The 6327-nt window shown below is 50.5% G+C and overlaps 1 long non-coding RNA gene across 1 annotated transcript; it reads right to left on the bottom strand.

The window, feature by feature from the left end:
* Window positions 1-1024: 1024 nt before the first annotated feature.
* LOC133359391 (uncharacterized) lies at window positions 1025-6321 on the bottom strand. Its single transcript, XR_009757159.1, has 2 exons — window positions 4942-6321; window positions 1025-1716 (listed from the first exon to the last, which is right to left on the bottom strand). It is a non-coding gene; the product is annotated as an uncharacterized LOC133359391 (long non-coding RNA).
* Between the last annotated feature and the right edge of the window lie 6 nt (window positions 6322-6327).

Here is a 6327-nt window from a genome sequence, read left to right as displayed (position 1 = left end):
TCAGGACGAGTTACAATAATAATAATAAATCTGTTTCCATCGCCACACAAGCAGTCGTCCTCAGACGGAAAAAAAACAGGTCCCTGCGGGGTGGGGCTGGTAGGAACGAACAAATACGATACGAAGGGAGAGTTTGAGGCCTAGTTCTAGGCTTTAGGCCGCTGCGAGTTAATTTTTAATTTAAATTTTTTAATTAAAAGCTATCTCAGGGAATTATAAGGGAATGTTACACTTGTTTAGCCAGAAAAGTGTCACCGAGTCTAAAGGTTTTTGTAGGGTCCTGCCAAGTGTTTGCAGTAGGGGGCGATGTCGCTACACCTAATCGGACGGACGATATAATCTATTGTAGGCTGGTTCACTTCGTTCCTACCAGTATAATCCAGCTGTAGTTACACTTCTGGAGGACAACCGCTTGTGTTGCGATCAAAACTCAAGAGCGCTGAACTGGTGACGACAAGATTGGGGCCACCTTCACTCGATGTGGCCGTGCCGTGTCCAGCGACTCGCATTTTATATTGACGCCAGAAGTCGCAACCGGGTACCCGATACCCATACCCTACCCGATACCCAGCCGATTACGGGTAGCCGTTTGCGACCCTGGTGCAGCCAGGTACGTGTACGGGTAGACCGTGAGTCACTGGTGAGTAACCGTTTGTCACTCATTTTGGGTAGGGTACAGGTACCTGTACCCGGCCGGGTACGGGTACCCATTTGCGACCATGGTGCGACCGGGTACGTGTACGGGTAGACCGTGAGTCACTGGTAACCGTTTCACTCATTTCGGGTAGGGTACGGGTAGGGAACAGCTACCCGTACCCGGCCGGGTACCCATTTGCGACCGGGTACAGGTAAGGAATCAAAACCCGTTTGCGACCTCTGATTGACGCCATCTCACCACCATCACCAATAGCCTCGACTAGAATGGACAAAGTGAAGCCCCCCCTCTCTCGCCTGGAGGCAGTGTGGGGTGATGGGGTGTGTGGAAGGGATACGTCCAACCCTAAGGTAGTGAAAACAAGTGGGGTGTAGGCATTTTGAATTTTATTTTCTTAAAAAAATGGTTGCAGTGTGACGAACAAAATACTGGCAAATGGTTCGGAAATGTCCAAGGGAATGAAATTATTTTCAAATTATTTTTCACCCCCCTCCCCCCCCCCCCGAGATTTAGGAAAATGGAAATAAATTTTGGTTTAAAAAAAATTCTGGGGACAAACTTATTTTTGCTTTGCGTTGCAAACTCACACTCACTCCCCCCCCCCTGCCCCCCCCCCCCAAATTTAAAATCGATCTTTAAAAAAGCCTTTTTATAACAATAAAAAAACCATCACAACAACAACAACGGTATAAACCGGTAAAATAACGGACCCGCTACAAAAACGTTACTTTTTTTACACACTCGGGACTTATTTATTATTCATTAACTTTCAAAATGCGGATTACGGATAGGAGGGGTAAAAAGGAACGAGTGGGTGTGTGGGGGGGGGGGGGGAGAATAGGGGGGGGGGGGGGCCTGTTTTTTGCTTAAAAAAATGAAAACTCTACCAAATAAAATGAAAAGACACAACATTTCAATATCGGAAAAAATAATGCAGCTACACAACAAAACCACAACGGGCGGAGCGGGGTGGGTGGGTGGGGTGGGGTGTAACGGACCGAGGGTTTACACGGAGACAAATCGCAGTGACGCTCGCTGAGGCGCAGACCTCCAGCCTCCAGCTGATGGGGGGGGTGGAGAGGGCAGAAAAGGGAAGTTAGCAACCACGAGCTCGGCAGACGACCACTCACGTAGCGCGGACAGAGACACGCGGACAGAGACACGCAGACACAAGAGACACGCGGACAGAGAGACACGCGTACACGCAGACACAAAGACAGACGCAGCAGCAAGACTGAGGAAGTCCCGAGAGAGGGAGGGGGGGGTCCACATTGTTCCAGCCGCGGTGGCTAGGGGATGCCAACTACCTCGCCTGGTACGCAGGAGGTCGTGGGTTCGATCCCCGACATTGCAACCTTGTGGTGGGGAGCGGGGGTTACCCCAGGGGTCGTGAAAAAGAATTACAAGGTTTTCATTCAACCTCCCGACAAAAATGTCAAGTCAAGTAGCGGTATAACAGGGGAGGCCAATTATAACCGGGTTGAAATTAGCTGGGTATGTTTTTAGACAACAGGAACGGGAAAGGGAGGGAGGGAGGGAGGAAGGGGGACTTCCACATTCTTATCGCGTAACCATCATCACCACCACCACCATTTCATATCATCGTCGCCACAATAAAAGCAGGGCTGGGCAGGAAAGCGCTAGCACCAAGGCTTTTCTTTGGCTTTGGCAGCCCTTGACGCAATAATTCCCTCTCCCACCAAACCAACTTGACGACCTCCGTGCCATACGACTTTTGAAAAGAAAAAAAACAACCACTCACGCACACACACGCAGCAAACACCAAAAACATTTAAACTCCCTCAGCGACGAGGCAAAGTTCCCGGTCAATACTCCGGCCCGTTTCAAAAAACGGGGCGTAGCGACAAACTTGACGCTAACAAAAGTACAAAAAGGCATCAACTTTCGTCTGTTGTGGTTGTAGAAGGGACGTGAGGACACGACAGATCAGACGAACATTAGTTAGCAGGGGGGGGTCACCCCCCCCGCGACCCACTCTCCCCTTTAGACCTGGAAACAGTTTAACGGTAACATTACATCTCGTTAACATTACATCGACGCATGGTTAACATAGCAGAAACACACAAGTAGCAACCCTGGCGGTCTCTGTAAATAGGGGGAGGGGAATGGAGGCGATGGTCGGTAGCTTTAAAGTAGCCTTACGTCAAGAACCAAGACAATTACGAATCTGTCTGCAAACGAGAAACGGGATTTGGGGGGGTAATCGACAAACTTGGGGGTTACCTCCACACAAATCAGTGACACACTTTTATAGCGTACACACACACACACGAGAGAGAGAGAGCGCGAGAAAGAGAGCGAGAGGGGGGTGGGGGGGAGAAGTCTCCGTGGCCGCTGCTTTTTAACAAACAAAAAAACCACCGAGGAATCGCAAAAGCAAGCCCACGTGGCACGGCAGTCGTCACCGCGGGTCGTAACGGGGATTGGGGTGTGGTTTGTGGGTTTCCCCGCTTTCGATGCTCGAGACTGACGCTACAGTGAGGAGGGAGAGAGCGCGTTTGACACTCGACAAAAATTATTTGACGAATCAAAGTTAACCGCCGCGGTTAAGTTCTTAGACAAATTCCGGCTGCCGCTGGAAAAATTTCTCGATTGAGGCAGCTGCCCGATGACCCCCCAATTCCCATTAGCAACGAGGGGGGCACGGGCCCCCCCCAAGGTGTTACCAAATCGACGTTACACGCACAAGAGCCGCACTTTATTTTCTCACAGAGACAGCCAACTTGTTGGGTTATTGCAGAGATGCGTCGTCACTAACACGATCGAAAGGTCGCGTGTGTAACTTTCACTATTTGGGTTGGGCCTTTTGTTGCGATCGAAAACATCGCCTTCGATTATTTGCGAGACTTTACCGAAAGAACCAAAGAGCATAGATTTCCCTGCAGGTCACGAAAGCTTCCAAGTCGAAATTTAAATTTAGGTTCCGAAACAGGAAACGATAAAACGCAAATCTCTCCCTCCACTGGACAAGCAAAATAAAACTAAAATAATCGCCTCGACAAACCACCAATTCCAAAAAGGTTTTGTGGTTTGTTAGTGATTACATTTGGTAACTTTCCAAACGGTCTTTGCCACAGCGCGTCGCTTTCCTGCCCAGAACAAAAACCTGCGGTGGTGGTGGTTTACCAGCGAGAGCACACAAACTTTGGGTGATTTTTCAACGAACAAAACATCAAACGGCAACGACGATTAAATAACGCTTTGGCAATATTTCGCGACAGAAAACATTATCCCCCAAGCAAAACGCAAGTTGGGCGCAACCGGTTTGCCGTTATTAAAAACAACAGCGCACCAACAAACCCATTTCACATTAAGCCTTCACAATTTTCGGCGCTATAGAAAAAACACATTTTTAGTTTTTTTTCCTTACAACAACAATTAGAACACAGAGACATTTCATTTTAGGGGTCACGTTCATTAAAAAAAGGGGGGCAAGGGAGAGGCAAGAGGGCGAGAGGGAGGAGGTGGGAAAAGGTCGTAAAAAATATCGTTATTATCCGACGTTTACAATCCTGGTAAACTTGCAGCGACGGACATAGGAAGCTACATTTGGGGAGGGGGAGGGATTTGTTACCTGCAAAAAAGTGCAAAAAACAGGGCTTTTAACCGTTAAAAGAAACAACTTTTACGCCGTACGATTTGCAACCTTTACAAGTTTCGTTTTTTCTCTCGACGTCAAAGGGGAGGGGGGGGACGGAATAAAACCATTAAAGCTCCCCCCGGCTATTTAACGAACGGTCCCTGCGTTATCGCAACATAATCGCCTTAACTCCGCGCTAGTTACTCGTTAATTTTCCCCCTCGGACTGCAATTCCTTTCTAGAGGGCGGTACGGTACGATCGATCGATAACGGTACGGACGATCGATCACTAACGGTACGGAAGATCGCCAACGGTACGGAAGATCGATCACTAACGATACGGAAGATCGCCAACGGTACGGAAGATCGATCACTAACGATACGGAAGATCGCCAACGGTACGGAAGATCGATCACTAACGGTACGATCGATCACTACGTCGAGAAGATGGGAGGGAGGGGGGGAGGCAGAAAGGGATAAGGGAGTGGGGGGAGGGGAAGAGGCAAAAAGTAAAAAAAATAAAACCGGCAAAGCTGACGCCAACGGGGGTACGCGCGCAACGGACTAATTTTTGTTCGCAGCGGCTAAATCGTTTGACCGCCGTCCGTGTTTGGGGAGGGGGGGGGTGGTGTGAGGGTCGGGGGTAGAAATTTCAGAAGGGAGAGAAGGGGGGGGGTGCCCGTACCACAAGCGCACGGTTGGGGTTTTTTTTGTGGTTCCGGGGCGAGCGATCGATCGAGCGCGCAGTGAGCCCTGCGTGGAGGGAGCGGGGTGGGGGAGAAAGGGGTAGGGGGCACAGCGGCAGGAGAGGGAAGGGCGGATTTGGGTCCGTGATGGGTTTTTTTCTCCGTTAAGAGTTCATTCCCCTCCTTGTTAAATCCTCCCCACCCACCCCCCCTCTCATCTCAGCCACCACCATCACCAGCTCACACCTACAGATTAAAACACTCAAACCCCCTACTCTCCTCCCTCCACTCTTTTGGTCGTACATGCCCCGTGTGTATCGTTTACTGTTAAATTGGAATCACAGTTCCTATCAAAACCACCACTACTACTACTACATTGCTTTCATAGCTTTGTTTTGGCGATTTCGAAAACGCACGGTTTAGCCATGTTTGTTGAAGTACAAAGTTAGCCTGGAAACTTTAAACTAAACCGTCTCATGGTCATCGTTCGACGTGCATGCCACTGGCATTTTTGCACGCGGCGTTGATACGCAGATTCTGTTATTTTTCCTGGACGTTTCCATGTTGCGCGTCGTCACTTTAAAAGACGCTCCCCCGTTCGTCTTTCTGTTCGCTGCGGTTCTCACTCACTTGGCTCACGGGGCTACACCAAATAAAAACTGAAACTCTCCAAGACGCTTGCGAACAAACTCCCCCTTACCCCCTACTGGCGCACACCACCAAACTCAATTTTGCTCGGGCCGTGTTGATCTAGCAAAGGCCGGCACCGCTTTTGGATAAACTAAATCGCCACCACCACCCTACAGCGCTCTACCCCCCCCCCCTGCCAACCCACGTGGCTACCGAGGACTTCACACAGAATCTCCCCACGCCTTCGGACACGAAAACCCATGTGACACGTAGCCTGAACAAGAATCACCCCCCCTCCCCTATAATCCCCTAGCGACAGGCCACCTTTTTTGGGTGGTACAAGCTAGCGAGCACCTTCACGAAGGTCAGCAGGAGGAGGAGGTTAACGGTGGTCAAGCTCTACCTACACGCCTGGTCATCAACGTCTTTCCCCCTACCCAGTGCTTGCGTCTGCAGCATCGAACGCCCCCAGTTCAGATTGACCCGCGAGTGGGAATCTAAACGCGCAAAAGATTCAAAGCGGCGGTGGCTTTGCCTCTGCTGCTGCCTGTGGTGGTGGGCCTGGTGAACTGCGGATGCCGGCTACCACTTCAAGTGCCCAAGCAAGCCTCTCTCCGGCAGAAGCCGGCTACCACTTCAAGTGCCAAAGCAAGCCTCTCCGGCAGAAGCCGGCTACCACTTCAAGTGCCCAAGCCTCTCTCCGGCAGAAGCCGGCTACCACTTCAAGTGCCCAAGCCTCTCTCCGGCAGAAGCCG

This window comes from Lethenteron reissneri, chromosome 65, assembly GCF_015708825.2.
Source record: "Lethenteron reissneri isolate LAM-NWPU_2019-01 chromosome 65, ASM1570882v1, whole genome shotgun sequence".
NCBI lineage: Eukaryota > Metazoa > Chordata > Hyperoartia > Petromyzontiformes > Petromyzontidae > Lethenteron > Lethenteron reissneri.
The sequence above is the reverse complement of the archived record's forward strand: the minus strand, read 5'-3'. Positions and strand labels throughout refer to the sequence as shown.